Source organism: Cynocephalus volans, chromosome 7 (genome assembly GCF_027409185.1).
Source record: "Cynocephalus volans isolate mCynVol1 chromosome 7, mCynVol1.pri, whole genome shotgun sequence".
NCBI lineage: Eukaryota > Metazoa > Chordata > Mammalia > Dermoptera > Cynocephalidae > Cynocephalus > Cynocephalus volans.
In genome coordinates this window covers 74,207,218-74,219,984 of record NC_084466.1, presented here as the reverse complement: position 1 = coordinate 74,219,984, position 12,767 = coordinate 74,207,218, and positions in this window count along the sequence as shown.

Sequence of the window (12,767 nt, the reverse complement as noted above, 5' to 3'; positions counted from 1 at the left end):
AGCTTTTACTCATTGAGCTCTCCTATGGACCAGACATTTGTGCTTTGCAAATGTAAGTTTGTATTCCTATTCTTTATTTGTAATAACCTGTGAAGTAGTAAGTATCCCAGTTTCACAAATCAGGAAGCTGAATTTTATAGTTTAAGTCACTTACCCTAGGTTACATGTCTACTTAGTGATAGCAAAACAAGGATTCATGACAAGATTTATTTGACTCAAAAGCCTATGATTTTGTCCTACTTACTCCTGAGATCCTGTTCACTGAATGCTTCCTCCTCTGACACAAATATTCTATAACATACAGTGAGTGCCTCATGTTTTATTTTGTCATCTTTGCTGTTTTCTGAGTTTTTGTCTTGTTTCCCCAGCACAACTACTGCGTGCTCTTTGAAGGATGCAACTATGCTGGAATGTTTGTCTGTTTTTGTTTGTTTTAAACCCCAATGTACTTTCTCTTCCTCAGAATGGTACCAGATTCATGGCAAATTTTCAGTAAATGCTCATCGAGGTGATAAAATCAACCTTTCTTAAGAAAGATGCAGTTCATGACCTCCCCAACTGTGTGACATCATCTATATCCAAATGAACATTCTTTAAAAGTCCAAGACATATTATAAAGGGTATTGGGAAATGCAAAAGGAATTTTAATCTGAAAACAAAAAAGAATCAAAGTATAGGAAACAACAGACTTATTGGTTTTCGAAGACTTTTTTTCAAAACAACTTTGAGTTACTTGAGTTCCACCTTTATAGACAAAGTAAATACATGAATTTATGAGAAAATTTTCCAATTACTAAGAAATACTTTTTTTTTATAAATACCAACAGGCCTGGACTAGTCCAAGACATAAGACTCATTGACCATTCACTCTGCACCGTTGGCTGAATCTACACTCTAGAGCTTCCTTTCAGGATCAATCACATTTTGCATCAATACCTATGCTCCCACAGAATCACAATATTCTGTGACCAAAGTATCATGTCAGCGCAACATAATTCATAATCAGTGTTATATCAGCATGGCTACCTTATCAGATGCATTAGATGCACAGATTTTAAAAGATGCAACTCTGAGGAATTCTAGTCATCCAGTAGAGAATAGGCCTTTATGGGTAAGTCCTTTATTCAACTAATAGGCACTGTCCTAGTTGGTGGGGGCACGAAGGCCAGAGACACAATCCCTGCTCTCAGGGAGGCAGACACATTATCATGTACTGACAATTACAGATGCTGGGATTTTAAAATGTAGAGTACAGGAGGCATCGATGGAAGAATGTTGAAGTCTAGGTAGTGAATTTTAGAAGGCTTTGCAGGTGAGATTACACTGGAGCTACTTCTAGAAAAGAATTAGTATTGGAATGAGAAACCATAGGTAGCCTGCATATGATTGTAACCTATGTCAAGTCTCCTAATGTACTGATTTCTTCCACTCAGGAGGCGTAGGAGGCAAGAGTGTTTTCCACCGTCTCTATATGCTCCAAACAGCTGCTCCATTCCACCCAGCCTGACGTCTTCTCCTCCCCCTGTGTAATGCTGTGTAAAGTCTCTGTAATGTTGTGTTCCTTCCAAGGCCTCTTTTTCCTGTAATATCTCCTCTGGCCTTCAGTCTGTCTCACACGATAATCTCGTTAGAAATCAGGCAACTGTACCTCCATTCTTCAAAAGCTGACTTAGAGTCCACCTGCTTGAGGAAGCGATCGAAATCTGCTTAAAAAAGAGGCAACTGACCTCGTGTGAATTGAAGTGTAACATCAATTCAGTGTTGACTGTGATGTGACATGTCGGATGAGGCCAGCCTTGAAGGGAACTTCCCTCTCCTTCATCTTCAGCACCATCATCTTAGAGCACCAAACACATCCCCCTATAGTCTGGGATGAAACCTCTGTAAGCACTCAGCAAATGCAACTGGTATTGAATAAAATTAGTTAAACAGACTTTTTGTGCCTTAGTTCCTTCACCTATAAAATAAAAATAATCATTGTCTCTTCTCTTCCAAAGAACTGACGAATAAGCCACTCTATCCCTGGAATTTAAGGCTGTAACAGCCAAAAACAGAACCAGTAAATATGTTCTGAATGAGTAAGTGAAGAGGCTAAATTCTGAAACATCTGCAATGAGGCATTGTATCTGAGGTTTATAGAACTCAAAAAGTACTAGAGATCTAATTTAAAAAATAGGTTTCATAGTAAATTTTTAACTTTTAATAAAACATTCCTACAGTTTTTAAGATTCTACATTAACAGTATTATTCTACCAGGGGGAGAGACATTGAAACAGACATCATCCCAGCCCCTTTCCACTGGCCACTTGTCCTCTGCCTAGCAATAACCACAAATTTGGTAAGAGTAAGATTTGTATGTCCAGTGAAAACAGCCATTTACCAGGTGTGCACCCTACTGCATTTCAGAGCAAGAAAGTTAAAGTTTATTGTTTTTAAAAAAATTCCAGTCTGTGTAGAATTCATAGATAAGAGTTTCCATACACAAGTACCAAAGCAATCTTGAAAACAGCAGAAAGAAGCACACTTTCTCATTAGAAACTAGTGCATATTCAAAGTCTTCATAAATAAAACAGCAATGTTTTGGTGCTACAACGAAGTCAATGGAACTTTCAGAGCATCTAGAAATGGTCCCGGTCATACATAGTCTTGGTATGGCACCAAAAATCAGTGGGGAAAGATACACTCTTCAAAACGTGGGTTGAGAATACTGGTTCACCACATACACATAGAATCACTTCCTTCATGTTTTACATAGAAATAAATCCTGGATATATATAAAATGCAAGCTTTAAAATTATTTTTACCAAAAAAATGGAGTAATCTATTAAAGATCTTGAAATTGAGAATAGCTTAAGTTACAAAAAGTACAACTTATAAAGGAAAAGATTGGTATATTTACTGCAAAAAATTCACCTTTGCCTATGGCTAAGGACATAATAGGCAAAGTTAAAAGGACAAATGAATGGAAGGGAAGAAATTTGCAGTGAAATGGCACGTAAATAATAAAAATACATAAAGATTTATAAAAAGCAACTAAACCAAGTCAAACATTCCAATAGAAAAATTAGCAGGATATGAATTGACAATTCTCAGAAGAAACACAAATGGCTCAAAGATATATAAAGATGTGTTCAACTTCATTAGGTATAAGAAAATGAAAATTGAATAACAATAACCACAATGTGATACCACTTACCTTATATTATCAGATTGATTTTTAAAATGACTGTATTATGTCAAGTGCTGGCAAGAATGTGGGGGAACAGAAACTCTCACACTCTGCAAGCGGGAACATAAATGACTGCGGCTTATTTAGAGAGCAACACAGCAGTTATACCGTGCAGGATGGATCGCAGAATCAGCTGTGATCATTCACTTCTTCCATTTCCAAACTCTTTGCAATGTGATTTTGCACATCTTCTCATCAAGAGGTGGAGACCATTTCCTCTCCTCTCCTATCTAGGCTCAGCTTCCATCCTATTGCTCTTACCAATAGAATGCAGGAGAAGAGACGTGTTTCAAGAGTACTTGCACTCTTTCACATGTTCTCCTGCTTCCTGTAACTGCCAGGAGAACAAGCTTGTTGAAAAGAGACCACATGGAGCAGAGATGAGCTGTTGCAGATGAGGCGATGCTAGACCAGCCAGCCCTCAGCCAACCGGGCAGCTCACCATGGATGTGTGAGCAAAAGTGACTATGCACAGTCATTTCTCTGGCCCAGAAGCAAATGTTTTGCATTCAGAACTCTCATTTTTCTCAGAAGGGCCACTTGGCAGAAATGTGCATGGCAGCACCACGCTCCCCAAAGAATCCCTTGATTGACCCTGATATTCGTAGCTAATTGTGAAGCCTTCTGGTATATCAGCAAAAGGGTTTAGACAAAAGCTCTTAAGTTAGACTCATTTTGTTCAACTGTTTTGATAGAATACGTATGTCAGACCTGTTATTCCCACAAGAGAGGCCTTTCTCTGGAACATCAGTCTCTGAGTATTGATTTTTCCATAATTATTCTGGGAAATTCCTTGCTGAATTTAAGAATCAATGGTCAAATGAAATAATTTCAACTTCTGAGATAAGAAGCTGGTGCACTAGATTTTTATGCCTTTTCAAACTATTTAAAAAGAAACATTTTCTGGAATTAAGGAAGGCAATTTTACATGCATTTGTTTATATGTATTTTTAAAGATAAAAATTTTGATATAGATAACAAATGGATGTAGATTAAAAGTCTAAAGGGCTCACTCTTTAGGCCAACATCATCCTCGGGGCCAGTAAGTAATGTTTTTACAATGAAAGCAAAATGATCACAATGACAAAAAGAACTACTATTTATAAATTAAGAACTTTACTAAGTGCTTAACCTATATTATCTTAATGTTTCAACAATTCTAAAATATAGACTGTTATCTCCATTTTACATATGATAACGCTAGGATGTGAAGGGATTAAAGTCACTTGTCCACAGACACTGAGCCAGTAAATAGTGAAGGCTGGCTTTAAACAGAATCTGACTCCAAAAAGTGTCGTGCTCTTAACTACCACACTCTACTGCATTAAAACAAACACACACACACATACACAAACAAAAACCATTATATAGTGCTTTAAAGTTCACAGAATCCTTTGTCATACATTATTCTATTTAATCCCTTTAAAACTCTTATAATTCCCATGCTACAGATGAGCATTCTAAGGCTCATACCAGGAAAGTGTCTGTTCCTAAACTCACAAAGTTTGTATGCAGTTAGAGCTGGGACCCAGATCAAGTGTTTAGGTTCCAAATTCCATGTCCTTTCCAGTAGGTGAAGCTGCTAGAGCCTTGAGGGAACATAAACTGATGTTGTGGAATATGGTGATGGATTATGAGATGGATTATTCATAGAGGAACAGAGAAAGAGATAACGGATACAAGGGTTTTCCCCTGAGGCTTGACTTGGACAAGGGTTTTCCCCTGAGGCTTGACTAGGAGCCGTGTTGCAGGAACTGCTTTGGAGGCAGCTCAGATTTCCTCCGGGCTAATGGAGGAGGCTTTGGGGTTTCTGCAAGCAATGAAAGAACAATCGAGGGAAGAAGATGGAGACCACTCCTAAAGCCAATGGGGAGGGTAGCTCATCTGACCAGTCTCTAAACACTCTTCCTTGAGGCAGGCTGGGTAAGTACGAGGGGCAAGGACAGAGCCAGAGTGACAGTAAAGACAGAGCACAAGAGCCTGGAGGGCTCAAGGCAACTAAATAAAACCAGCCCACGGTGACCATAAGCTCCTCCTCTGACCCAGCTGGAGTGACCTGGGGAACTCCAAGGCAATAGGGCTAACCGAGGCAGTAGAAATGACAGCAAAACCAACACCTGGCAAATTGAAAAAAAATAATAATAATTTTCCCTTACCCTGAAAAGGATATTGCTAGATGGAAATAACAGCTAGACCCGCTACTGCAATTCGTCTGAGAAACTGCCTCAATTTTTGGAATCTGATGGATGCTCAGAAATTGACTTAAATTTAAACCTTGTTTAAACACCTTATTTTACACTTGGGGAAGCTGAGGCTTAGCGGGCAGGGTCATGCAGTGTTTAGTGGTAATTAGTGAGGATGTCTGACTATCATTAGCCAAGACAGTCACACTTCTGTCATTGCCTCCCTGGTCAGGAAATGGAAAAGAACTACAAGAATGACACTATCACCAGGGTGGCCGAGAAAGAAGTAGCTCTTCCCTGGGAACAGTGCTTTCCTGAGCTGTGACACTCTTCCCAGCCCTGGGGGCAGGATTTGAACCTTTGGTTTCTCGATGCAAAAGCCAAAAGCCATCTGAGAACGGAATTTCCAGGCATGGGCTTACAGGCTGAGTGTAACCTGGGTCGTACACCTCCCATGTGCAAGACAGAGATGATCACTAATCGCAAGCCACCAACGAGTGACAACAGAGGAAGGGGGGGGGCTGGGCCCCCAGCTGTCAGGCGCAAGGGCAGAGGTCAGCATGGGGTATTCCCAGAGCAGGAGGGAGCAGCCTCCCCACCCCTCCACCGTCCTTCACATCACCGGGAGGCTGGTGTGGGACCCAGACCCCCAAGTGGAAACTGCCTCTGTGCCCACCCTCCAGCTCCACCAGGGCTGCTTCAGGGTTCCTTCTTACTCAGAACGGGGCTCATCAGACTCCAGGACTGCTCATTCCCCTCTGGACACAAAAGGTCTGCAGGAACTCGATAAGGGATGTGTATTTCCATTGCAGACTTCACACCCCAGCAGGATTTTCACCGTGTGATTGAATTAGGTGAATATAAAACAGCCCAAGCCTCATTAGTAAATAGTTTAGGAGGTTTAAGTTGTCAAAATGAGCTACGATTTTCCTGACTCCACCTAACATTACACATACCTATGTTTTGAAGAAGTGGGGAAAAGTTTCATGAATATCTTAGACTCCAAACCATTAGGTCTATTAATTTGCTTTTTTTTTTTTTTTCTCATCAACACAACTTGATCTTGTGCTTCCCTGGGCAGCTTTCTGTAATTAAAGGTCTCTGAAACTAAGAGTGGATAAAATACAAGCAGTTCCAGTGTAAAAAACAATAGTTACAATAACATATACCCACGTTAAAAAATGGATTTAAATCCCAAAAGTCCACAAATTATCCATTCTTTTAAATAAGGAGTTTGTAATAGAAGCAACCATGTGTGAGGATAATGAGCAAAAATCTTGACCTTAACAAATCTTTGAGACAAAAGATTTCCATTTTAGGTCCTTAAAGAAAAAGAAAAACCTTCTAGAAATTTTGCAGAGGTTGACATTGCCAATTTGGTCACAGGCATTGACTGCAGAAGCAGGCGCCAATGATCAAGGTGCCCATGAAGACAGGTAAGTCCTCTTTGATAATGAGGCCTTTGAGCAATGACTTGAATGAAATAAGTTAGCCAAGTGAATTTCTGTAAGAGAACTTTGCAGGTGCAGAGAGAACTGTACCTGCAAAGACCCTGTGGTAGGCATATTCAAGGAACCATTCGCAGGTGACCATTGGGACAGAACCAGAGTGAGGGAGGGGAAGTTGTTGGAGATGATGTTGAATAGGTTGCAAAGATCAAGGTCATAAAAGGTCTTGTAGACTCATGGGAAAGACTTAGGGTTTCACTGAATAAGAGAGGCCATTAGGGGTGTGCAAAGAGATGACATAATCTGATTTGAATATTAAAAAGATCACTCTGGCTACTGTGTGAAAAAAACAGATTGTAGAGGGGCAAGGGTGGAGGCAGGAAGACTAGTTAGAGGCTGTTATAGTCACCCAGGTGAGAGCTATGGGTGGCTTGGACCAGGATGGGTACTGTGGAGCTGGTATGAAGTGGTTGGGTTCCAATAACATTCTGAAACCTCAGAAGGCAAGATTTGTTGATCAGTCAGATGGAGGGTCTCAGAGGAGAGGAGCCAAGGATGACTCAAGGTTTTCTAGTGTGGTAATGAATGGATTTGCTCTTTACTAAGACAGGAAAAGAATGGCTGGGGGAAAAGATAATCAAGAATTCAGCTTTCGCCTTGCTTCATCCCACAGCCTTCTCTTTAGGCCAGTGTCTTTTCACACAGTATTTCATTGGCCTCCAAACCCCTTGACCATCTTCTCCTTTGACCTGATACAAATCCCTCTCCCAAATCTCCCCTTTTCATAATTATTCTGTATCTTCTTCATATTCCCATTATGTAGGAAAAATTTGCCAAACATTGGAAGTTGGTATAATAAAAAACTGGGATTATTCTGTTATTTTGAACACCAGCCCCTGAGAATCACAGCTCTGACCTAAGCAATTAATTCTTGTTTCCTATGCAGGTCTGCTCTGCTAAAAAGAAAGGAAGAGACCATAGGTCCTTTTGCCTAGAAAACGTCTGCTCCCGCAGGAGGGTCAAGCTCAAAACAGAGGCCCCATAACACCTGCCGGCAGTGCTAGCACCATCCCCACAGTCTCCTCCTCTGGTCTCCTGTGGCTCCCTGACATCACTTTTTGCTCACGTCACATCCAGAAAGGTGCTTGTGGAAATGGCAGAGGCAAACGGTGTGAGGGGTCAAAAGTAGCTTATTACTTACAATAAAGTTAAGCTTACAAATTATTGTTTCAAAAGTGAATGGTAGCAAGATAAAATGTATCCCTATATTATTATTGTCCCTCTCCCTTGCATTCTGGGGAGAGAATAGGGAGGAATTACTGCTCGCGTGTTGCGAATTTCACAGTATCTTGGGATCCCCACGAGAGTGATCACTCATGTGAATGGCACCCATGTTTATGAATTGGCAGAAAAAGGATTGAGAGCCACTGGCCCAGCTACCTAAGGACAGCAACGTGGAGGGACTCAGAAGAAATGGATGACATCACCCCTGTCTTTGCAAAGCTTACAATTTTACTGGGGACTCCAGATGTAAAGAGGCAAAGGCCCGTTTAATGCCAGCATTTCCTATTTCCATGGTGTGCTGAGTTTATAGACCTGCCATTACTTTTGTCAGTGATCTCCTCCTCTCTTACAACCCTCTCTCCCTGCCTCATCTCATACACAGGAGCAGTGGCTATCATCAAAGTTATTGATTTATGCCTCGAGCAGGCAGAAAGTCGAACAAAGCAGGCCGAGAAGAAGCAGAGGCCGCAGCTTACCCGGGAGGATTTGTGGGAGGAATCTATTGGCACAAAACTTATTTGCCCCACTGGCCGCAGCTGGGAACAACATGTCATCGACAACAGTAATAATAATGTCTCACACATAATGATCGGTAATATGTGCCAGGCCCATGCTCTCATTTAATCTTCCCCCAAACTTGCAAGGCACGTTTTATTAACTCTTCATTTCACGGGTTAGGAAACTGAGGCAAGGAAGGGTAAAGTAACCTGCTCTTGGTCACCCACTAATAAATTATGCAGGTTGGACTTCGACTTAAGTTTGTCTGACTCTGAATGGCTTCCCCTCCCATCCAGCCTGGCTTCAAACGCATATCAAAGATACAAGCAAAGGAATTATCTTCAGAAGACTGGCAGCAAAAATAAACATTCTGAGCAGTTGGTGTAGGAACAGCAACGTTCAGGTCTTTGGTGACTTTGACGAGACCATATTGGGGACAAAAGCCTGCTGGAGTGGGTTTAAGGGAGAATTCACGAGAGGAATCGGAGAGAAGTATAAACCCTTTTGAAAAATTTTGCTCCACAGGGGGACATTCCTTCAAAGATGGTAGGAGCTGAAACAAAGTAAGCTAAAATAAGCCCAGATAAATACATTAGCAATAGATCTTTAATTGATAAATAAATGAGAATATATTTGATACAACTAATCTTTTTTTTTTTTTTTGTCGTTTTTTCGTGACCGGCACTCAGTGCACCGGTCAGTCCTATATAGGATCCGAACCCGCAGCGGGAGGGTCGCTGCGCTCCCAGCGCAGCACTCTACCAAGTGCGCCACAGGCTCGGCCCTACAACTAATCTTTTGATGCTTATATCATATGAGGCAGCCAGGCTTCCCCACAAAAATATCCCTTAGTGCCACGGCCCTAGACAAATTACAGAATTGGGTAAGGCTGTAGTCTGGCATTATTTGTCATGCTCTTTGATTTAAAATCCATCCACTTCCAGCCGCATTTTCTGCCCAGAGTTTGTGAAAATCAACATGGAACCAAACATGTGGATCTGAATAAAAACGTTAAAACTTCTGTTTCAAAAGCTGAGAATTCTCAGGACCGAGAAAAATCGTGCGGTCATAGATGAAAACCCAACCACATGTAATTGCTGGTTTCAACCAAGTCATGTAAAAACACTTGTCACCAAGAAAACAAGGGTTTTTTTTGATGCTGCAAGTGTTAAATATCAAGGAGGAATGTAAACTCTGCTGTGTTATTTAAAGCAAAACCTTGCAGCTGGAGAGTGTGTTTCTGTATCTCCAATTACTTATATGCAGGCACTCCATGGTTTTCACGCTGCTATTTCAATCAGCTTTTGATGAGTCAAGCGTTCCTTCCCCTTGTAGCTGGAATTATTTTGGTTTTCTAGCCTTGAGTGTGCGTTCTGTATTTGATGAAATATTACTTTTAAGACCCAAGGTTTTAAAATATTGACGCTTCTATTTATTCTCAGCCATAAATTATCCTATTTTAATTTTCAAAATTACGGTCGTTTCCAGAGGCTATTTTTGTTGTGAAGGTGTTAATTATTTTCTGGGGCTAAAGTGTGATGGCTGGCCTAATTATTGCAAGTCCAGCACTGAGCTCGGTTTATGACTGCTTTGATTTAGCTCCACTCAGGGACTGACCTAAAATGCCTTTTCTTTATAAAACTGGAGAATTTAATATTGTGCTTGGATTTTCGCAATAGCCTCCTATCCATTCTTTCTGCTTTCATCTTGGTCCCTACTCTCCAACCCACTCTCAAGGTAGCAGCCAAGTGAACCATTGAGTGCAAAAATCACACCATGTTACTCCTCTCTTAAAACCTTCCAAGAGCTTCACTTCAGTCAGAAAAAAAGGAAAAGTCTTTAAAATGTGTGATCTGGCCCCTGCCATGTGTAACAACTTGGATAAATCTCTCAAACATCATGTTGGGCCAAAGAAAACATGCACAAAGAAATACAGTATTATTCCAAAATGGTTTTTGAAAACAGGCAAAATAATGTGTTGTGTTAAAAGTAATAACAGTAGCTATCTTTGGGGAGGGGGGATGGTAGAATAGAAAGGAACTTGTTTCCGAGTGTGCACAGTGTTCTATTTCTTGACCTGGTTGTTGGTACACGGTGTGCTCACTTTGTGATAATTCATTGAGTTATATACCTCCCATTGTGCACCTCCCAGCAGGTTAATTACACTTCAGTAAAAATGCTTACCAGAGAGAGAATGGGAGGTGAGGAAATGAAGAAAGAAGCATAAAGATCTTTTCAAGGACTTTTGCTGTAAAGAACAGAGAAATGGAGCAGTAGCTGGAAGTCAGGTGGAGCCAAAAAAGGGTGTTTTGGTTTTGTTTTTTAAAATGGGAGATATTAAAGCATGTTTATTGTGCTATGGAACTGATCATGTATAACGGAACTACCCAGTGTTCAAGAGGGAGAGGGGACAATTGCTGGAGGAATGTCCTTGAGTGGTCAATAGGGGATGAGACCCAAGGTGGGAGTGGAGGGGTGGGCCTGGAAAGGAGCGGGGTACAAGGGCTTTTGCTGTGGATGACTGAATCCTGGAGGAAATGTATGGATTTAGGGCGGGTAAGAAATTAGGTCCCAACAGGAGATGGCAAGAGCTACAGTGGTCAGAGAAGGACATGAGACCCTTCGACTTCTGGTGGCGAGCAAATTAAACAGGTGTGCAGAGAACGATGGGACTAGTCCACGTGGCCCTTGCGGGGAAGGTGGGCAATCATTTTTAATCGTAGCCTCTTTGGGGACTGGGTTCAGGGTATAGTGGTGGGGACAGATTATGTTGTGATGGGGGAAGAGAAAAAATCGATGGCTCTCCTTGTGGCCCTTACGTCCCCTCTGGAGAAGGAGGAGGAGGTCCTGAACTCATGTTGGATTCCTAGATAAGGAACTGTGGAACTAAGGATATGTATATTTAAAATCTTGATGGGTGTTGCCAAATAAATGATGCAAATTTAAATTCCTATCCATACATATCATGGTTCCTGCCACTCCCTTATCAACACTGTGTTAAAGTTTGTCATCTTTGTCAAATCTAGTAGGTGAAAAATAGCTCATTTTGTTACCAATTATTATTGTAAACATCTTTTCCTAGACAGGATTTATTTTCTTTGCATTTCTTCTCTATGAAATGCTGTTCATGACCTTTGCCCATTTTTCTCTCTGGTTACTTGTCTTTTCCTTAATGGATTTGAAAAGCTCTTTGCTTATTAGGGAAACAAGCCATTTGCCAGTCATATTAATTGAAAATACAGAGTGTGTGTGTGTTTAATCACATGGGTCTGGGTTTCACTATCATTCTTCGAAAGGAATCATTGCTTCAAGTTTATAAAAATATACATCAATTTAAATGATTTTATAGTTTTTAAAAAAATTCCCCACATCTTTAATACATCAGAAATTTATTTTGCTGGGTGAGCTAGGGATGCAGCTTTATTTCTACTTTTTTCTTCTAAAAACCTAGCCAGTGGTCCTACCATTGTTTCTGGAAAAAACTGCCTTTCCCTGACATACTTGAAATTCTGACTTTATCTGCCCCAGTTTTAAAAAGTACTTACGATTCAGCTCAAGAGGAGGCCTCATCTGGATCCAGTCGCACTCCATCAATCTAAGGGCTGCTCCTTTTTCCTTCTCAGCACATCAAGTACTTGAAACTTAACTCCACAGTCCTGAATTTTGTGTCTGGGGTTACATTAATCTGAGTCTCTTACTATATTTCTGTGTTTTTAATACATTAAGGCCCTTGTGCTATTGACTAGAAATAGATGAGTGATTGACAAATAATTAATTAGGGTCCCCTTCCTACTTCTGTTATAAAAATAGAAACTTATTACCTTATGAAAACTTTGGAATCCCCTGGAAATGGTAGATCTTTGAAAATTCTGGCCGATGTTACACTCTTCCTTACTAAAGTGCTCATCACACTCTCTCGCATTCTCTTGTGCCCTTTCTTTCTCTGTGCAGGTATTTTATTCAAGCACAATCTCTTTTCGCAATATGATTACAGCTTTCAATCTGGCCATTAGAAAGAATTCTATCAAAATCATTAAAACGAAGTATATGTTTTAAGTATTTTTCTTCTGGAATGTTCACATGAATGGGATTCTCAGCTGCAGATAATGCTGGACAAATGCCTGG